Raw genomic sequence first — 9,809 nt, 5'->3', positions numbered from 1 at the left:
GCCAAATTTTTACTTTTCCCCGTGATTCCACTTGGTCACCCCAGCAAAGTACCGTACTACAGGCACCACCCTCATATTAGTGGCTTGGATCAAATTCTTAGCCTTGAATTTTGTCCTTAGAATAGTTGCTATTGATCTAATGTTCTTCAATAACTTATTCTTTGACTTTGTTATGTTGTAGCTCTGACAGTTCCCTGATTCCAAGGTATTTGTGAGGATCATGCTGAGAGATATCTTGATAGTTCCTTCATTAACTTGTATGCCATTTGATTGTACCAGTCTGCCCATCTAATACAGATGCCAACACTGTCAAGGCTGCTTCCACACTCTGAACTTTAGGGTTGAAATGTGGGGGCCTGCATGAAACGTCTAAGCTTAACTACCAGCTTAGATCTGGTCCGTTGCCACCACTCCCAATGTGCTAATTCCCTTCCCTGGGTAGCCTTGAGAGACTCTTCACCAATTCCCTGGTGAATACAGATCCAAACCCCTTGGATCTTAAAACAAGGAGAAATTAACGATCCCCCCTCCTTTCTCCCACCAACTCCTGGTGGATCAAGATCCAACCCTCTTGGATCTAAAAACAAGGAAAAATCAATCAGGTTCTTAAAAAGAAGGCTTTTAATTAAAGAAAAAGGTAAAAATCATCTCTGTAAAATCAGGATGGGAAATAACTTTACAGGGTAATCAAACTTAAAGAGCCCAGAGGACCCCCCCTCTAGACTTAGGTTCAAAGTTACAGCAAACAGAGGTAAACACCCTAGTAAAAGGTATATTTACAAGTTGAGAAAACAAAGATAAAACTAACACGTCTTGCCTGGCTGTTTACTTACACGTTTGAAATATGAGAGACTTGTTCAGAAAGATTTGGAGAGCCTGGATTGATGTCTGGTCCCTCTTAGTCCCAAGAGCGAACTCCCCCAAAACAAAGAGCACAAACAAAAGCCTTCCCCCCACCAAGATTTGAAAGTATCATGTCCCCTTATTGGTCCTTTGGGTCAGGTGTCTGACAGGTTACATGAGCTTCTTAACCCTTTACAGGTAAAAGGATTTTGGAGTCTCTGGCCAGGAGGGATTTTATAGTATTGTACACAGGAGGGCTGTTACCCTTCCCTTTATAGTTATGACAAACACACAGTTAACCAAGCCACTCCAGAGCTTTATATCTTCACCAAACTTTGTTACACATGTCATCCATCTCTGTATCTCCTTTTGGGACAGTTCGTATAGTTTTAGTCTATCCATGTCTAACAAATGGTTAACTGGTTGTTGTTCTTTGCTGATATGATAACCACAATTTATCTCACAGAGCTTCCATGTCTACGGCAGCATAGATACCACAAACAGCACTGGCACTAATTAATAAGAACATAAGAACGGCCATACTGAGTCAGATCAAAGGTCCATCCAGCTCAGTATCCTGTCTTCCGACAGTGGCCAATGCCAGATGTCCCAGTGGGAATGAACAGAATAGGTAATCATCAAGTGATCCATGCCTTGTCGCCCATTCCTAGCTTCTGGCAAACAGAGGCTAGGGACACCATCCCTGCTCATCCTGGCTAATAGCCATTGATGGACCTATCCTCCCTGAACTTATCTAGTTCTTCTTTGAACCCTGTTATAGTCTTGGCCTCACGACATCCTCTGGCAAGGAGTTCTACAGACCGTGTGTTGTGTGAAAAAAAATACTTCCTTTTGTTTGCTTTAAATCTGCTGCCTATTAATTTCATTTGGTGACCCCCTAGTTCCTGTGTTAGGAGAAGGAGTAAATAACACTTCCTTATTTACTTTCTCCACACCAGTCATGATTTTGTAGATGTCTCTTTTCCAAGCTGAAAAGTCCCCGTTTTATTAATCTCTCCTCATACAGAAGCTGTTCCATACCCCTAATCATTTTTGTTGCCCTTTTCTGAACCTTTTCCAATATTTTGTGAGATGGGGTGACCACATATGTATGCAGTATTCAAGATGTGGGAAGACAATGGAATTATATAGAGGCAAAATGATATTTTCTGTCTTATTATCTGTCCCTTTCTTAATGATTCCCAACTTTCTAGTCTCTTTTTTGACTACCGCTGCACATTGAGTGAATGTTTTCAGAGAACTATCCACAATGACTCCAAGATCTCTTTCTTGAGTGGTAGCAACTAATTTAGACCCCAGCATTTTATGTGTATAGTTGGGATTATGTTTTCCAATGTGCATGACTTTGCATTTATCAAAACTGAATTTCATCTGCCATTTTGTTGCCCAGTCACCCAGTTTTGAGAAATCCTTTTGTAGCTCTTCATGGTATGCCTGGGACTGAACTACCTTGAGTAGTTTTGTATCATCTGCACATTTTGCCACCTCACTGTTTACCCCTATTCCAGACACCACTATTTACCTCTCTCCAGTCTGAAAACTGACCATTTATTCCTATTCTTTGTTTCCTATCTTTTAACCAGTTACGAATCCATGAGCGCCAGTTACCAATCTTCCCTCTTATCCCATGACAGCTTACTTTGTTTAAGAGCCTTTGGTGAGGGATCTCGTCAAAGGCTTTCTGAAAATTGAAATACACTATATCCACTGGATCCCCTTGGTCCACATGCTTGTTGACCCCCTTAAAGAATTCTAATAGATTGGTGAGGCATGATTTCCCTTTACAAAAACCATGTTGACTCTTCCCCAACAAATTATGTTCATCTATGTGTCTGACAATTTTGTTCTCTACTATAGTTTCAACCAGTTTGCCTAGTACTGAAGTGAGACTTACCAGCCTGTAATTGCCAGGGTCACCTCTGGAGTCATTTTAAACAATTGGCATGTCATTAATTATCCTCCAGTCATTTGGTACAGCAGCTGATTTAAATGATAGGTTACAGACTACAGTTAGTAGTTCTGCAATTTCACATTTGAGTTCCTTCAGAACTCTTGGGTGAATACCATCTGGTCCTGGTGACTTATTACTGTTTAGTTTATCAATTTGTTCCAAAACCTCCTCTAATGACACCTCAATCTGGGACAGTTCCTCAGATTTCTCACCTAAAATGAATGGCTCAGGTTTGGGAACCTCCCTCACATCCTCAACCATGAAGACCGATTCAAAGAATTCATTTAGTTTATCCGCAATGGCCTTATCGTCTTTGAATGCTCCTTTAGCATCTCGATCATCCAGTGGCCCCACTGGTTGTTTAGCAGGCTTCCCACTTCTGAGGTACTTAACCTTTTTTTTGCTATTAATTTTTGATTCTTTGACTAGTTGTTCTTCAAATTCTTTTTTTTTGGCCTTCCTAATTATAATTTTACGCTTCATTTGCCAGAGTTTATGCTCCTTTCTATTTTCTTCACTAGGATTTAACTTCCACTTTTTAAAGGATGCCTTTTTGCATTTCACTCTTTCTCTTATTTTCTTGTTTAGCCATGGTGGCACTTTTTTGGTTCTCTTACTATGTTTTTTTTTTTTTTTTTAATTTGGGGTGTACATTTAAGTTGAGCCTCTCCTATGGTGTCTTTTAAAAGTTTCTATGCAGATTTCAGGGATTTTACTTTTGGTGCTGTACCTTTTAATTTATGTTTAACTAACCTCCTCATTTTTGTGTAGTTACCCTTTCTGAAATTAAATGCTACAGTGTTGGGCTGCTGTGGTGTTTTTCCTGCCACAGGGATATTAAATTTAATTATATTATGGTCACTATTCTCAAGTGGTCCAGCTATATTCACCTCTTGGACCTGATTCTGAGCTCCACGTAGGACTAAATCAAGAATTGCCTCTCCTCTTGTGGGTTCCTGGACTAACTGCACCAAGAAGCAGTCATTTAAGGTGTCAAGAAACTATCTCTGCATCCCTTACTGAGGTGACATGTACCCAGTCAATATGGGGATACTTGAAATCTCTCATTATTATTGATTTTTATTTTTATTTTTATAGCCTCTCTAATCTCCCTGAGCATTTCACAGTCACTATCACCATCCTGGTCAGGTGGTCGGTAGTATATCCCTACTGCTATATTCTTATTACTCGAGCATGGAATTACTATCCATAGAGATTCTGTGGTACAGTTTGGTTCATTTAAGATTTTTACTTTATTTGATTCTATGCTTTCTTTCACATATAGTGCCACTCCCCCACCAGCACCACCTGTTCTGTCCTTCCAATATATTTTGTACCCTGGTATTACTGTGTCCCATTGATTTTCCTCATTCCACCAAGTTTCTGTGATGCCTATTGTATCAATATCCTCATTTAATATGAGACACTCTAGTTCACCCATCTTATTATTTAGACTTCTAGCATTGGTATATAAGCACTTTAAAAACTTGTCATTTTTTAGCTGTCTCCCAGTACATGATGTAATTGAATGGGACTTTTTTTCATTTGACTGTTTATTATCAGATCCTACCTATATTTTATCATCTTCCATCCTCTCCTCCTTACTAGGACACAGAAAATCTCCATTAATAGATCCTCCCCTAGGGGTTGTCTCCATCTGAACCACGTACTCCTCCTCACCTGTTGGCTTTCCCCCAGCCCTTAGTTTAAAAATTGCTCTATGGCCTTTTTAATTTTAAGTGCCAGAAATCTGGTTCCATTTTGGTTTAGGTGGAGCCCATCCTTCCTGTATAGGCTCCCCCTTTCCCCAAAATTTCCCCAGTTCCTAGTAAATCTAAACCCCTCCTCCCTACACCATTGTTTCATCCACACATTGAGACCCTGCAGTTCTACTTGTCTAACTGGCCCGCATGTGGAACTGGAAGCATTTCAGAGAATTCTACCATGGAGGTCCTGGACTTCAATCTCTTACCTAGCAGCCTAAATTTGGCCTCCAGGACCTCTCTCCTATCCTTCCCTATGTCATTGGTACCTACATGTACCACAACCACCGGCCCCTCCACAGCATTACACATAAGTCTATCTAGATGTCTTGAGAGATGTGCAACCTTTGCACCAAGCAGGCAAGTCACTACGTGGTTCTCCCCATCATTGCAAATCCAGCTATCTATGTTTCTAATGACTGAATCGCCCATTACTAATACCTGTCTCTTCCTAATAACTGGGATTCCCTCCCCCGGAGAGGTATCCTCAGTGTGAAAGGATAACACAACATCATCTGGAAGGAGGGTTCCAACTACGGGATTATTTCCTTCTGCTTCAGTTGGATGTTCTTCTTCCCTGAAACTTCAAAGATACCCTTCAAAGATTACTTTTTTAATTTGGATCTCATCAATAAGAGTCCCTTTCTGCTAGAATTGAGTGTTCCTGTTTAACATAAATTGCTGTAGAAAGAAAATGATCTTTGAATTAACTTTAGGCATTTTCAGTGTCTCTGTGATCCATGATCGTGGAACGTTGTTGTATGCTCTCTGGTAGCCTACCCACTCAATCGCTAATTCTTTTATTTCTTTGTTTTGTATCTTCTGTGATCCTCCTGTTCAGCTTGTGGTGTTCCCTTGTACCTTTCAGGTTTACTGTGCTGCCTTTTTGCTCAGGAGCAAATTGTGAGCTGGCACTCTCCACCCACATCTTCTTTGCCACAATTGTTGATAGAAATTTCTATATAGTTGAAAAACACATGGTTAGTCTATAATTCATGGGATCACTGCAGCCTTCTTCTTCTTCTTTTTTTTTTTTTGTTTTTTTTTTGTTTGTTTGTTTGTTTGTTTGAGAAGAGTTGCTCCTGTCACTATCCATCTCAGGAACCCAGCCTTCAAACATCTGTTAAACTGTTCAAATAAACAGTTGGGGAGGCATGTGCTGTAGGGGGTGCCTTGTTGGTCTAGGAATGTGAACCTCACTTAGGGTCTGAAAGATCCTGGGTTTCAATGCTAGACAAGATCTTGTTTTTTTTTTTTTCTGTTGTAGCTTGAATTTGGAGGGCTAGTTATTTTAGAGATCCTCCTTTAGCTCAGGATGTGGAGGTGCAGATTCTGAGTGCTGTACACTGAGGGTTCAAGCCCAGCTGGTGACCTAAAGAGATAGAGATATTGCTGGGGGAAGACACACATTTAAGTGCAGGGTGATTGGAAAGCAAACAAGCTTCCTTAGAAAAGTAAGGCATTACAGCCAGAGTTCATGCATCCCATGGGCCTTCCACTTTTCAGTTCTCTCAATTACAGCATCTCAGCTATTTTTTCTTTGATTTTTCTGTGTATTCCTCTATTGTACTTTAAAAAAAAATTCCTCGCACATTTTTAATCTAGTTTGCTCTCGGATTATGTTGTAAGCTCTTCTCAAGCCCTCTTTATGGCATTAATAATATTTATCAATTTGTCTGTATCCTCTGTATTTGCTTGGTTGTCAACCTATACCAGGCTGGGTCCCAAACCAGTATTTCAAAGTCTCAAGGGGTTGATGATGATGATGATGAATCCATGAAGATACTATAGACACTTATGCATCCGAAGAAGTGGCCTGTAGTCCAGGAAAGCTTATGCTCTAATAAATTTGTTAGTCTCTAAGGTGCCACAAGTACTCCTGTTCTTTTTGCGGATACAGACTAACACGGCTGCTACTCTGAAACCTATAGATACTTAACACTCAAAAAAATTACCACAGGTAACAGACAAAGATGTACTTCTTATAGAATTGGCCAGATCCCCAGTGAGTGTGAATCAGCCATAGCTCCATTGGAGTAAAGCGGCCAGATCCCCAGCTGGAGTAAAAAAGCTGTATCTCTATATATGTTAGAGGTATAGATTAAAAAGTTATTAGGCCATAGAGAAACAGGAAAAGAGTGGATAACTTTATAGCCCAGTGTTTGAGGCCCTCACCCCAAATCTAGGAGACCCAGTATCCAGTTCCCTTTCTCCAATAGCTCCTTACTTTTGGACCTGATTGAGGATTTGGGTACTTAAAGTAGAGGTAAGTGCCTAAATCATTGTCAATCTAAAACACACAAATTCCAACCAGCTTCTTGCTATCTCTTTCTATAAATTTTGTCAATTTAAAAAAATAATGATTTACATACTGGAATAGGGCTCGTTTTACATTCATCCTATTGATCAGATTATCTGCACAAGCCATTTCAATTCATTTTTATGACATCTGTTAATTTCATGGCTTTTCTTAATTAATTTATTTATTTATGTTCTTACAGGTCACAGTTTTCTTGAATAAATATCAGTGGAAAATCAAACCACAGTGACTGAATTTATTCTCCTGGGACTTTCCAGTGACCAACAGATGCAGATTTTCCTCTTCCTGGTGTTTTTAGTTATTTACCTGGTTACTTTGGTTGGGAACATACTGATCATGGTGGTGATAAGAGCTGATTCTCACCTTCACACCCCCATGTACTTCTTCCTCTTCCATTTATCCTTTACTGATATCTGTTATTCCTCAGTCACAGTGCCTAAAATGCTGATGAACTTCCTAGCAGAGCACAGAACTATTTCTGTCAATGGCTGCCTTGCCCAGATGTTCTTCATCATCCTCTCAGGTTCTGCAGAACTTTTCATTCTTTCAGCTATGGCATATGACCGCTATGCTGCCATCTGTGACCCATTGCATTACATGGAGATAATGAGGAAAGGGATCTGTGTTCAGCTGGTGAGTGGTGCATGGACCATCGGATTCTTCTATGCCCTGCTTAACACCATTTTTGCCCTCAGGTTGCATTTCTGTGGGCCCAATCAAATCCGCCATTTCAACTGTGAGCTCCCTCGTCTATTACAACTGTCCTGCACTGAGACCCTCACCAATCAAGTGGTGCTTCTCACTTCCGCTGTGATATTTGGATCAAGTTCCTTCCTCTTCACCCTGATCTCCTACGTTCATGTTATTGCCACCATCCTGAGAATACCCTCTGCAGAGGGCAGGCGAAAAACCTTCTCTACTTGCAGCTCCCACCTGATTGTGGTTGGCTTATTGTACGTGACAGGTTTTTTCCAGTACACAAAACCCAGCTCAGTCTCCTCTGTGCTTCTGGATGAAATGGTCTCTGTCTTACAGCATCTTGACCCCTATGTTAAACCCCATCATCTACAGCCTGAAAAACAAGGAGGTGAAAACAGCTGTAGGGAAAATATTGGGGAAATTCTGGTTTCCCAAGTAGCAATGTTCTTTTTTTTTGTAATCAGAGAGCGTAGATTTGTTGGTAACTAGTGTTCGGGACATTCTCAGCTCAAGTAGCTGACTGACACTATGGGACAAATCCTCGACTGGTATAAATTAGTGTAGATCCATTGAAGTTAATTGGACTTATCCTCATAGTTTCTTTGGAACTAATGTGTGGGCGGGGGTGGAGGGGTGCTAGACACACAGGGACTTGAACATGAGAAATTGAGAGAGATATCCCTTATTCCAGTGGTCGGGACACGCACAGGGGAGGTGACAGATCCCTGTTTAAATCATTTCTGCTCATCAGACACATGAAGTGGAGGTCTCCCCCATCCCAGGTGACTACCCTAACCACTGGGTAAAAGTTATATGGGAGCTCCTCCTCCTAATTCTGTCTCCTTGTTTGTATAAAAACAAATGGGTATAACTGGCTATGAACAAATTCAAGATGGAAATTAGAAGGTTTCTCACCACCAGAGGGTTTGAGTTTCTGGAAAGAATCTTCCAATAAGAGCAGTAGGGACACACAACTTAATCACTTTTACGAGAGACATGGATAAATTTATGAGTGTGGCTGTAAGATGGCATTTCTTGTGATGGTGGGGGGCAGGGCTCAGCAGTACTGGGGCATGCTTCTGATTGTTTGCCTTTTGTTCCCAGCAGTCATGCTTCAGGGTTTCAACAAGACATCAGAACAGATCAGGAAGGGGATCCCCCCACATCAACATATTCCAGGAGGGCTTTTTTTTTCACTTCTTCCTCTGAAGCTTCAGGGATGACCATGGCTGGAGAGGGGCTATTCGATGGGGTGAGCCAGGACTCAGAGGTGGCACTGAGCATTCTCTCTCTCTTGGATGTTTGTCTAGGCCATTCAGGGAGTAACTGATTGACAATTAGCTAATGACACAAAAACTTATAGAAAATAAAAGTACATCAGAAACATTAAGTCTGACAAACAATCAGAGGTCTCCCTGGATGATCAAGGTGCTAAATGAGCACTCAAGCAAGACATTGCTGTTGTGGTCAAGCTACATGAATTCTTTGCAATGGTCTTCACTGTAGAGAATGGGAGGGAGAGCCTCACAGCTTAGGTCACAACTCAAAGGAACTGTCCCACATTGAGGTGTTGATAGAGAAGGTTTTGGAACAAACTGATAAATTTAGCAGTAATAAGGCACCAGGACCAGATTTTATTTATCCAAGAATTCTCATAGACTCATAGATTCATAGACTTTAAGATCAGAAGGGACCATTATGATCATCTAGTCTGACCTCCTGCATGATTCAGGCCACAAAAGCTGACCCACCCACTCCTGGAATAATTCTCTCCCTTGACTCAGCTGTTGGAGTCCCCAAATCATGATTTAAAGACTTCAAGTCACAGAGAATCCTCCAGCAAGCGACCCCTGCCCAGCAAGCGACCCCTGCCCCATGCTGCGGAGGAAGGCAAAAAACCTCCAGGGCCTCTGCCAATCTACCCTGGAGGAAAATTCCTTCCCGACCCCAAATATGGCGATCAGCTGAACCCCGAGCATGCAGGCAAGATTCTCCAGCCAGACCCTCTGGAAAAAGTTCTCTGTAGTAACTTTTAATATCCCATCATTGACCATTGTTACTAATTACCAGCGATGGTACATTATTGACCTATTGACTAAAATCACGTTATCCCATCAAACCATCCCCTCCATAAACTTATCAAGCTTAATCTTAAAGCCAGAGAGGTCTTTCGCCCCCACTGTTTCCCTTGGAAGGCTGTTCCAGAACTTCA

General features: G+C 41.2%; 1 pseudogene; it reads left to right on the top strand.

Moving 5' to 3' along the window:
• The first annotated feature begins 7,102 nt into the window (after positions 1-7,102).
• Positions 7,103-8,036, top strand: LOC128846787 (olfactory receptor 5A1-like; annotated as a pseudogene).
• The last annotated feature ends 1,773 nt before the right edge of the window (positions 8,037-9,809 follow it).

The sequence above is a fragment of the Malaclemys terrapin genome, chromosome 12, assembly GCF_027887155.1.
Source record: "Malaclemys terrapin pileata isolate rMalTer1 chromosome 12, rMalTer1.hap1, whole genome shotgun sequence".
NCBI lineage: Eukaryota > Metazoa > Chordata > Testudines > Emydidae > Malaclemys > Malaclemys terrapin.
The sequence above is the reverse complement of the archived record's forward strand: the minus strand, read 5'-3'. Positions and strand labels throughout refer to the sequence as shown.